The sequence below is a fragment of the Pleurodeles waltl genome, chromosome 8, assembly GCF_031143425.1.
Source record: "Pleurodeles waltl isolate 20211129_DDA chromosome 8, aPleWal1.hap1.20221129, whole genome shotgun sequence".
Classification (NCBI taxonomy): domain Eukaryota; kingdom Metazoa; phylum Chordata; class Amphibia; order Caudata; family Salamandridae; genus Pleurodeles; species Pleurodeles waltl.
The window spans coordinates 395,140,894-395,153,599 of NC_090447.1; positions in this window are offsets into that span (position 1 = coordinate 395,140,894).

Consider the following 12,706-nt stretch of genomic DNA (forward strand, 5'->3'; position numbering starts at 1 on the left):
ATGTAATGTGTGCCCCTGTCATCTCACGTCACTTCATAATCCACCCCGTGTTCCCACCGGTACTGAGATGTGTCTGTTGTGCACACAGGTGACTCTGGGTACCCTAACCTTCCCTGGCTGCTGACACCTGTGAGAATTCTGACAACAGATGACGAACACTGTTTCAACAAGGCCCACGGCAGGGCGAGGCGTGTCATTGAGAGGACTTTTGGCCTACTGAAGGCCAGATTCCACTGCCTACATGTCTCAGGAGGTTCCCTACTCTACAAACCACTTGAAGTCTGCAAGATCATTGTTGCCTGCTGCATGCTGAACAGTTTGGCACTGAGACGTCACATCCCATTGCTGGAAGAAGAGGAGGTGGCAGCTGGACCAGTGTCCGATGAAGGGGACAGTGAGTAATGAGGAGGAAGATGATGAGGCTGTAGTTGACTTCAGAGCAGAATTACTTCAACAATAATTCCCATGATACACAGGTAGGTGTCATGTGTAATGTATGTTACCTGTACTGTTGTCTGCATTGTGCCATAGCTCCTCCTGGTGTCTGTCATCAGTGGAGGTGTTAAGAGCAGCTCACCCTCTGGGTGGGTTAGGGGGTGATATTTTGGCCATCAGAGGTGGCGTGTCAGTTCAAATGTGAGTGTTATTTGTACTCTGCTATTCTATAGCATCACTCATGCAATTTATTGTCCATGTGCTATGTTCCCTGTACTACTTTGCCAACTGCAATTGTTGTGCCCAGGATAGAGGTGTCATCAGTATTGCTATTATTCCTCACAGTCCACAATAGGAGAATGTGTAACCCAATTTTAACAGCCTGTGGTACATGCCTTAAGGTGAGATTTATCAGCTGTGAGCGAAAGGCTATAGGGTATGGATGTTGTGAAATGTCGACCTGACATGGGCATATGTTTTGTCATTCCACATGCTAACTCACACTAGGGATTAGGACATTCTTCAGAATGTGCATTGAGAGGCCTACATTGTCTCCTATCATGATAGTTTTCCCTGTCTTAATCTATTTGGAGGGCATCCCTGTGGTGAAACTCTGGTTTCTGCCTTGCCTGGTGGCTCCCTTGCCACATGTATCCAGATAATCTCAGATCTACCATCAACCTTGCTGCATAATGCTCCCCCTTCTGTCTATCCCACAGAAATTTGCAGGACAATGGTTTGACTGTGATGACATGTCATTCAAATGTGTATCTTACTCATTACAATAGAGACACATAGACAGCAGCCGTGCTCAAAGGTGTTTAATGTTACTCACAAGTGCAATGTGCGGTGAGTGGGGTCATGGTGGGTGTAACCATCAGAGTGGTGTTCTCAGCTGTAGGTAGCCCAGGCCCAGTATCCAAGGGGGCATGGGAAAATGGAGGCATGACAGTGGGCGGTCAACAGGGTGTGGCAGTGGCAGACAAGGGAAAATGTACAGGAGAGGCTCACTTCATAGCAGTTTTCTTGGTCTTGGCATCAGGTCCTGCAGGATATCTGGAGGGACGTCCTCACTTGTGTGTGGGTTCCTCAGCTATGGGAGAGGGGTGCTGATGGTCTGTGGTTCTTCTGGCAGGGCCTCCATTCCACTAGCTGCCGCAGAAGTGGAAGGCTCAGTTGGAATGTGGCTAGTGGAAAGGGTCTGTTGGTGGGTGGATGACTCACGCAGGATTGTGGTCAGTTTCTTCAGGACCCCTGCAATGAAGGCCATGGTGGCATTGATGGTCTGTCACTGCTGCATGGCCTCCTGGCTGTATTCCCTTTGCAGCTTCTGGTTCTCTTCGATGGTTGTGAGGATCTTGCCCATAGTGTCCTGGGACTGGTGGTATGATCCCAGGACTTGGGAAATGGCCTCCGGGCCAGTCGTATGCTGTGGGTGCCCCATCCTTTGGGCCACAGGTGCCCTCCCACTGCCCCTGGTCCCCTGTGTCTGCACTCCTGGCACAGTGTGCCCACTCCCAGTTGCACCAGAACTTTCATTGTCTTGGGTGAGAAGCCTTGACTCTGGTCCCTGTACTTTGAGGTACACTGATGATTGAACAGCCCTTGAGACACAGGTGTGGGAGTGTAGGGTTGACTGTGTTCAGGTAGCCACATGAGAAGGGGACTCTGATGTGTCCAGGGTGGGGCTTGTGGTGGTAGACTGACAAGTTGTCCCAGATGCCCAAGCAAGTCGTCAATATCCAGACATCCACTAGGGCCTTCATCCTGGGGAGGTCTGTCTGTCTCTGGCATCGGCTCCAGGGTGGCAGTGGCAGTGTCAGCGTGACCTGTGGATGGAAAGGGAGCGTGTGACGTTGTGGAGATGTACTTGTTGGTATCATCGTCTGATGCTTGGAGTAACCTGACTTGCTTCCCAATGATGGCAATGACAGCTGCAGCAATGCAGACATTGCTTGTGTGTGACATGTTGTGGCATTGTTTCAATGTGACATTTATGGTTAGGGATTGTGGACTGTATTGCTGTCATTGCCATGTGTTGGTACGCAGTTGTAGCATCCAGTTGATGTGGCATGTGTTAGGGTTTTCTGTGCGGATGTTCCACTGTGAAGTGGGATTGTGCATTCTTTCTGTGTAGGGAGTGATGCATTGTGGGAGTTGTGGTACTTAGCATTATGATTGATATCTGTGCATTAGGGTGGGACTGTGTGGGGATAGTGGCAGTGTGATGGTGTATCATGCAGTGGAGAGGTGTTGGTTGATGGGGCAAAAGTGTGCAATGGGGTGGATTAGGGAGTGATGGGTGGTGGGGACACATGCTGGCCATGAGTGGTTGGTGGAAAGCAATATACCATTATGTCAGCTGGACTCTTCTGGTTGCGTGGATATATAGGGCTTGTAGGTTCATCAAGAACTCTAGGAACCCAGAGCCAATAAATGAGCTGCACCTTGCAATGGGTTTTTATTCTATACCGGGTATACAGCAATTCATTTGCAGAAATATAAAAAGTGAAAAATAGGTATCAAGAAAACCTTTGTATTTCCAAAATGGCCACAAGATAAGGTGTTGAGAAGCAGTGGTTATTTGCACATCTCTGAATTCCAGGGTGCCCATACTAGCATGTGAATTACAGGGCATTTCTCAAATAGACGTCTTTTTTACACACTGCCTCATTTGGAAGGAAAAAATGTAGAGAAAGACAAGGGGCAATAACACTTGTTTTGCTATTCTGTGTTCCCCCAAGTCTCCCGATAAAAATGGTACCTCACATGTGTGGGTAGGCCTAGCGCCCACGAAAGGAAATGGCTCAAAACACAACGTGGACACATCACATTTTTTCACAGAAAACAGAGGTGTTTTTTGCAAAGTGCCTACATGTGGATTTTTGCCTCTAGCTCAGTCGGCACGTGGGGAAACCTAGCAAACCAGTGCATTTTATTAAACTAGACACCTAGGGGAATCCAAGATGGGGTGACTTGTGGGGATCTGACCAGGTTCTGTTACCCAGAATCCTTTGCAAACCTCAAAATTTGACCCAAAAAACACTTTTTCCTTTCATTTCGGTGACAGAAAGTTCTGGAATCTGAGAGGAGCTGCAAATTTTCTTCCACCCAGCGTTCCCCCAAGTCTCCCGATAAAAATGGTACCTCACTTGTGTGGGTAGGCCTAGCGCCCACGAAAGGAAATGGCCCAAAACAAAACGTGGACCCATCAAATTTTTTCACAGAAAACAGAGGTGTTTTTTACAAAGTGCCTACATGTGGATTTTGGCCTCTAGCTCAGTCGGCACCTGGGGAAACCTAGCAAACCAGCGCATTTTTGACAACTAGACACCTAGGGGAATCCAAGAAGGGGTGACTTGTGGGGATCTGACCAGGTTCTGTTACCCAGAATCCTTTGCAAACCTCAAAATTTGACCCACAAAACACTTTTTCCTTTCATTTTGGTGACAGAAAGTTCTGGAATCTGAGAGGAGCCACAAATTTCCTTCTACCCAGCATTCCCCCAAGTCTCCCGATAAAAATGGTACCTCACTTGTGTGGGTAGGCCTAGCGCCCACAAAAGGAAATGGCCCAAAACACAACATCGACACATAACATTTTTTCACAGAAAATAGAAGTGTTTTTTACAAAGTGCCTACATGTGGATTTTGGCCTCTAGCTCAGCTGGCACCTGGGGAAACCTAGCAAACCTGAGCATTTTTTAAAACTAGACACCTAGGGGAATCCAAGATGGGGTGACTTGTGGGGATCTGATTAGGTTCTGTTACCCAGAATCCTTTGCAAACCTCAAAATTTGACCAAACAAACACTTTTTCCTCTCATTTCGGTGACAGAAAGTTCTGGAATCTGAGAGGAGCCACAAATTTCCTTCCACCCAGCGTTCCCCCAAGTCTCCCGATAAAAATGGTACCTCACTTGTGTGGGTAGGCCTAGCGCCCACGAAAGGAAATGGCCCAAAACACAATGTGAACACATCAAATTTTTTTACAGAAAACATTGCCTACCTGTCGATTTTGGCCTCTAGCTCAGCCGGCACCTGGAGAAACCTAGCAAACCAGCGCATTTTTGAAAGCTAGACACCTAGGGGAATCCAAGATGGGGTTGCTTGTGGGGATCTGACCAGATTCTGTTACCCAGAATCCTTTGCATCCCTCAAAATTTGACCAAAAAAACACTTTTTCCTCTCATTTCGGTGACAGAAAGTTCTGGAATCTGAGAGGAGCCACAAATTTCCTTCCACCCAGCGTTCCCCTATGTCTCCCGATAAAAATGGTACCTCACTTGTGTGGTTAGGCCTAGCGCTCATGAAAGGAAATGGCCCAAAACACAACGTGGACACATCAAATTTTTTCACAGAAAACAGAGGTGTTTTTTACAAAGTGCCTACCTGTGGATTTTGGCCTCTAGCTCAGCTGGCACCTGGGGAAACCTAGCAAACCAGAGCATTTTTTTAAACTAGACACCTAGGGGAATCCAAGATGGGGTGACTTGTGGGGATCTGACTAGGTTCTGTTACCCAGAATCCTTTGCAAACCTCATAATTTGACCAAAGAAACACTTTTTCCTCTCATTTCGGTGACAGAAAGTTCTGGAATCTGAAAGGAGCCACAAATTTCCTTCCACCCACCGTTCCCCCAAGTCTCCCGATAAAAATGGTACCTCACTTGTGTGGGTAGGCATAGCGCCCACGAAAGGAAATGGCCCAAAACACAACGTGGACACATCACATTTTTTCACAGAAAACATTGCCTACCTGTGGATTTTGGCCTCTAGCTCAGCCGGCACCTGGGGAAACCTAGCAAACCTGCGCATTTTTAAAAACTAGAAACCTAGGGAAATCCAAGATGGGGTGACTTGTGGGGCTCTGACCAGGTTCTGTTACCCAGAATCCTTTGCAAACCTCAAAATTTGGCCAAAAAAACACTTTTTCCTCTCATTTCGGTGACAGAAAGTTCTGGAATCTGAGAGGAGCCACAAATTTCCTTCCACCCAGTGTTCCCCCAAGCCTCCCGATAAAAATGGTACCTCACTTGTGTGGGTAGGCCTAGCGCCCACGAAAGTAAATGGCCCAAAACACAACGTGGACACATCACATTTTTTCACAGAAAACAGAGGTGTTTTTTGCAAAGTGCCTACCTGTGGATTTTGGCCTCTAGATCAGCCGGCCCCAGGGGGGGAAGAAGTGGCCTAAAATAAATTTGCCCCCCGCCCCCTCAACCCCCCCGGGGAGTGAACTTTGCCCACGGGGTCGCTCCCCTTGCGTGACATTGGCGAAAAAATAACTCCCCGGTGCCTAGGGGGGCAGAAATGGTCTAAATACAATTTGCCCCCCAGGGGAGCGACCCTTGCCTAATGGGTGACTCCTCATCTCTAAAAAAATAAACAAAAATAAAAAAAACACAAAAAAAAAATTGCCCTGGTGCCTAGAAGTTTCTGCCCCCCCCCAGGGCAGAAATGGCCCAAAGTAAATTTGCCCCCCACCCCCCTGGGGAGCGACCCTTGCCTACCTAAAATCAGCCAATCTGCCCCCAAAGCGGGCAAAATGGACTAAAATAAATTTGCCCCCCAGGGGAACGACCCTTGTCTAAGGGGTCACTCCCCTTGCGTGAAATTAAAAAAAAAAAAAAAAACTCCCTGGTGTCTGTTGCTTTCTGTCCCCCTTGGGGGCAGATTGGCCTAAATATAATTTGCCCCCCATGGGAGCGACCCTTGCCTAAGGGGTCGCTCCCCACCTCTAAAATCAAAAACAAAACAAAAACAACAACAAAAAATGATCCCTGGTGTCTAGAGGTTTCTGCCTCTAGATAATAATAGGCCGATCCCAGGGGGGGGCAGAAAAGTCCTAAAAATAAAATGCCCCCCCTGGGAGTGACCCTTGCCCAAGGGGTCGGTCCCTCATGCCAGTTTCATTTACAAAAATAAATCCCTGGTGTCTAGTGGGCATTTCAAAAGCCGGATTGCTTTACAATCTGGCTTTTGAAACGCTGAGAGAGACTTCAAAGGGAAGGAAATTCCTTTCCTTCCCTTTGAAGCCTCTCTTGCCTCCTCCACGTGATGCTTTGCATTTCTCTTCCGATGCGATGGAGGAGGCCCTCTGTGAAAATCAGCGTGCGATCGCGTGCTGATGTCACGGGGGGGCTAGGGGGGGTCGGGGTGGAACCCCACAGAGGGAGCGCTAGGGCTCCCTCTGGGCTCTGTGCCCAGGACGTAATGGTTACGTCTTGGGCACACGAGCACTGTGCCTCAGGACGTAACCATTACGTCCTGGGCACAGAAGGGGTTAACGCAGAAAGGAACAAAATGAGGGTGTTTGTTTTTTCATACAAATTATGGTGAGTGCTGTAGGAGAAAGAGCCTTTACAATGAAGACTGAACCCTGTTTGCCATTACCACGTAGCCCTAACCACGCATGCAATATTAACAGGTATGCATTTACAACAAATATGCCTTTACTACAAATGCCATTACAATGCATTTTGTTGTGAAGGAATGAGTGGTAAAGGCTTATTCGTTGTAGAGGTTATACAGGTTAACCGGTAAGTGTATATATCTATATATTTATTGGAAAAGTCATTCTTAGAGTATAGGGTGGTTGTCGGTTTAGGGTTTATGGTGGATAGGTAGCAAATGTAATTTTAGGGTTTAGGGTGGGTTTAGGTTTTTGGGTGGCAAGGGTAATTTTAGGGTGGGTTTGAGTTTTTGAGTGGCAAGTGTAATATAAGGGTTTAGGGTGAGTATGGGTTTTAGGTGGAAAGGGGTATTTTAGGGTTTAGTGTGGGTATTGTTTTTGAGTGGTAAGTATTTTTTCAGGGTTTAGGGTTGGTATGGGGTTTTTGGGTGACATGGGAGTTTTTAGGCTTTAGAGGGGGTATGGGTATTGGGAGCCAAGAGAATTTTTTTGAGTTTAGGTTGGGTATGGGTTTTTAGGTGGCAAGGGTACTTTTAGGGTTTAGGATGGGTATGGGTTTTTGGGTGGGAAGGGTAATTATAGGGTTAAGACTGGGTATAGGTTTTTGGGTGGCAAATGCAATTTCACGGTTTAAGGTGGGTATGTTTTTTTGAGTGGCAAGGGTAGTTCTAGGGTTTAGGTTGGGTATAGGTTTTTGAGTGACAAGGTCAATCTTTGGGTTTGGGTTTTGGGTGGGTAATGGTTTTTGGGTGGCAAGGGTAATTTTAGGGTTTAGGGTAGGTATGGGCTTTTTGAGTGGCAAGGGTAATATTTGGGTGGGTATGGGTTTTTGACTGGGAAGTGCATTATAAGGATTTAGGGTGGTATGGGTTTTGGGTGGGAAGTGCATTATAAGGATTTAGGGTGGTATAGGTTTTGGGTGGCAAAAGGTATTTTAGGGTTTAGGGTAGGTATTGTTTTTTGGGTGGTAACGGTAATTGTAGGGTGGGTATGGGTTTTTGACTGGCAAGTGCAATATAAGGGTTTATGGTGCATATGGGTTTTTGGGTGGCAAAGGGTATGATGGGGTTGAGGTTGGGTATGGATTTTAGGGGTGATAAGGACATTTTTAGGTTTTAGGGTGGGAATTTTAAGGGTTTAAGGTGAGTACGGGCTTTTGGAAAGCAAGGACGATTATATGGTTTATGGTGGGGAGGTGATTTTGAGTGTCAAGGGAATTTTTATGATTTAGGCTGGATATGGGTGTTTGGGTGGCAAGGGTTTTTTAAGGTTGAGGGTGGGTCTTTGAGTGGCCCAATCATTTTTAGGGTTCATGGTGGGTATGGGGTTTAAGGTGTTTTTAGAGTTTAGGGTGGGCATGGGTATTTGGGTGGTAAGATATTTTTAGGGTTCAGTGTCAGTGTGGGAGGTGGTTGGATAACTGTAAAAAACAAAGGTTGCAGGGACATTATAGTTAGGAAATAGAATTTAAAGAAACATAAATTCATGTAAAAAAAACGGCTACAGGGACATTATAGTGAGGTTTACATTTTAAATGTACAAAATCATAGAAAATAAGTTATTATAGAGTTATTTCAAATAATTTAATTATAATTAATAATGATTTCAAGATGCAACTCACTTTTATTTTAAGTTGAAACACCAATGATACTGCAAGTACAAACTTTCCTATTAGGGGTTAAAAGGAAGAGCAATCAACAGTGCAATTGCTAACAGACTTGGCACCGTGATCAAGGCTGTAATGGCTGAAACGTGTCAGTGATGGAATATTGATGTTCATTAAATTGACTTGAATTTTAAGTTCCACAAGAGTGCAATGTCGTCACTTTTTGGTTAATTATTTCTGAGGATTTTCGCCACATCCTAACTCTGGCACCAAGTGCTAAAGAGCAACACTTCTGGACTGGTTGGTTTTAAGTGTAAGATATACTGACATGAGGGTGACAAACTATTGCAGTGATGAAACAAGGGACACAAGTCTCCTGCGTTGGTACTAATTACTTGAAGACGATTACAGCCTAGATTGGTATTGATTAAATTTCACCTAGTGTTTCCCTGCAACAGAAGAAATACTGGGGACAGACTCACAGATGATGGTGAGCATATGTCCCTGGAAAATACTTCTTTAATGGTGATGTGACCGTAGAAATGGGAAGGGTTCATTGGCCCAGTCATAACTATATCTGATAAAGTAACAATTGCAGTCTGCCTAATTAGAGACACTGGCATTTTAAAGAAAATTCTTAGAGAAAAGTGACACTTGCATAAAAAACTTGAAATTAACCATGAACTGCACCTTTAAGAACAAGATGCAACTAACTTTTTTTTAAGTTGAAGCAACAATGATTCTGCAAGTACCAGCATAACTATTAAGAGATAAAAGGAAGAGCAATCAACAAAGCAATTGCTACCAGATTTGACACCATGATCAAGGCCGTAATGTCTGAAACGCATTGGTGATAAAATACTTTAATTTTAAGCTCCACAAGAATTTAGCATTGTCAGTTTTTGGTTAATTATTTCTGAGAATTTTGGTCACATGCTAACTCTGGCACCAGCAGTTAGAGCGCGCCACTCCTGGACCACTTTGTTTTAAGTTTAAGATGTAGCAGCAGCACCCGACATGAAAAGATTGGTGAAATCAGAAAACTTTTGCAGTGATGAAACAAGGGACACAAGACTCCTGTGTTGGTACTAAACACTTGAAAATGATTACAGCCTGGATTGGCATTGACTTCAATTTTGCCTAGTGTTTCCCTGCAACAGAATTATAATGGGGACAGACTCATAGATGATGATGAGCATGTGTCCCTGGTACATATTTATTTTGTGCTGAAGCGACCCTATAAATGGGAGGGATTCCTGGACTAAGTTGTAATTATGTCTGATAAAGTGACAATTGCAGTCCGCCTAATTAGAGACACTGGTATTTTGAGGAAAAATCTTATTTAGATAAAAGTGAGGCATGCATAAAAAAACTTGAAATTAAGTGTGAACTGCACCTTTAAGAACCTGATGCAACTTACCTTTATTTTAAGTTGAAACACCAATGATACTGCAAGTACCAGCATTCGTATCAACAATCAACAGTGCACTTGCTAACCGACTTGACACTGTGATCAAGTCCGTAATGACTGAAATGCACTGGTGATGAAATATTATTGTTGATTAAATTGACTTGAATTTTTAAGTTCCATGAGAGTGCTGCATCGTCAGTTTTTGGTTAATTGTCTCTGAGGATTTTGGTCACATCCTAACAGTGGCCCCAGAAGCTATATATATATATATATATATATATATATATATATATATATACACACACACATACACAGATATATATATACACACACATACACAGATAGATAGATATATATATATATATATATATATTACCTAGTGGCTGGCGTTATAGTTAGGACCAAGTAGAAAGAGCGTTTTTTGTTTGCTAATATCTGTGGTGCCGTTTGACGAATCTTCACAAACTTTTCAAAGAAAATATGATGCTCACTTGAGCTGCTGTCTGGAAAGTTTTGAGGTGATCCATCTGGGGAGGAGGGACCACGGGGGAGGCCTGCAGGCTACCTCCATGGTCCCAGGTAGCCCATAAAGGGATAACAAAATATTTTTAAAAATAAAATAAATAGCTCAAGTGTGAAGGTCTCAGACCTTCTCATTGAGGATTCGAATCCAGGTGTGTCCCTGGTCATTTCCCTTCTTCATTTTTTAAATTCAAATGTAAAGGCTCATACTGAAAGGTGATCTTACTCTTTCTAATTGACCAATACGTTTATCTTCTCAAATTGCCCAGAATTATCTGTCCTGGGTGCCCACAAGGCACCCAGTGTGCAATGGGACTGTTGGGGGAGCCTGAAGGCTTCCGTGGTCCCAGCCAGCTCACTGCCTCTTGCAGGAGCCGGCATTGCTGTCACGGAGAGGGAGCTGCTAAAGGTGTAGTTCCCTCTCTGTGAGAGTAATTGTTTACTCTGTTTCCCTGTCTGCATTACTGCAGGCAGGGAAACAGAGGAAACCTTCACTCCCAGCAAATGACAACTGTTTGACAGCTCTTACTTGCGAATGGAGTGCTTGCTCTTACTTGGCAGGAGTTTTCACAGCTCCTTTCAAGTCAGAGTAAACAGGTATGTCCTGGGGATGGGCATTCTGGGACAGAGCATGAGCTGGCCCTGGGAGGTGGTGGCCCCCAGGGACATTATAAGTTCCTTGAGGGGGCTGCATGCCCCTATCTAACATTTGAATTTGGCCTGCGGAGGGTGGTCCCTGGAGCCAGGAGTCAGCAACGGACCCCCTTCATGCTATAACCGCAGCACTGGGGAGGTGTCAGTCCCCGGGGCTGGGGGTAGCATTTGGCATCCCCTAATTTACTTCAGTAACCCAGTGGAGTTGGCAGTCCCCAGGGTTGTGGGGGGGCCTGCACAGACCCCCTCCATATTATTGAAAGTTGGACCTGGGAAGGAGGAAGTCCTTGGTGCTGCAGGGGGGGGGGGCACACAGCCCCACACATATTATTGAAGGTTGACCCCAGGGAGTTGGTAGTCCCTGGGGCTGCAGGGGAGCCACACGGCCACCCAGATGTAATTCTTTTTTTTTTTTTTTGCCTCGGGGATGTGGGGATCCCCAGGGTTGTGGGAGAAGACATGTGCCCCACGCATACAATCACAACAGCCCAGGGAGGAATGCCCTAGGAGAGGGGCCTGAATGGATTTACACAAAATCAGAAAAAGGGTGCTTTCTGGATCAAGAGTCAGATTTATGTCAAATTTGGTGTAAATCCGTTCAGTGGTTCGGCCATTATTCCTGTTCAAAATCCCTATGGAAATTAACATGGAGAAAAGACATTTTGGAACACCCTCTTTTTCTCGACCCCTGTTTGACAGAGCACTCTGAAACTCAGCTGACTTGAGCTTGACATTTTTGGGGAAAGTTTTGTGAAGATTTGTCAACCGGCGCCAAAGATATAGCCAAGTAAAAAAATGCTTTTTCAATAGAAAGTATGGGGGTCATTAGGATCCCTGTGGTCGGTGGAATAGTGGAGGTATTAACGCCAACAGGCTGGTGGTACCTACCTCCACTATTATGACATTGGCGGTTTGAACAAAGCCAAACCGCCAATGTACCACACCGGTAGGCACTATCTGGGCCAGGGAATTCCTTCCCTGAAAATGATAGGGGTCCATAATGGCATAGATGGTCGGTAGCCACGGAGACTGTATGTTGGTGGCCGCCGCTATGGCGGTAGGCAGCATTTGCTGCCAATTTCATACTGAAGGCCTATGTCCTAATTATATCTTCCTAGTGGCAACTGCCACAAGGTAATATATATATATAAGCTCTCCCTTTAAGTTGCCGTGCCAACTCGCACCATGGCCGCAGAAAACTCAGGCAGAGTCACAGTAGACAATGATGCTTCTTTATAGTGTTTTATTTGTAAGCCAGTAACATTCACCAAGGGGATACGGTGCAAAAAAACAGAGCTGACACATATCAGCTCTACGCCTTCTACCAGGCCTAACTTCGTGCTCTGGTGGGCCGATTTTATAAACACATTCCTTCATTCTTTTTTTTGGCCCAAAATGCTAGAGTGCTCTGCTCAAGGTTCTGCATATACGTCACATTGTCTTCATTTTTCAACCTCATTAATACTCATCCAATCACATTGTCCCATATTGTTCATCGTTATCTGCCTTCAAACATTACTAGTTATTTTCAAACAGCTTATTCCAGCCCACTTGTTATAATATAACCAGAGAATAAACATAACATTTGCAATATCATACATATTTGAGCCAAGTCCATCCCTTAAGTATATTGCACATTGTCCTCTCCCTGCAGAAAGTCAATGGC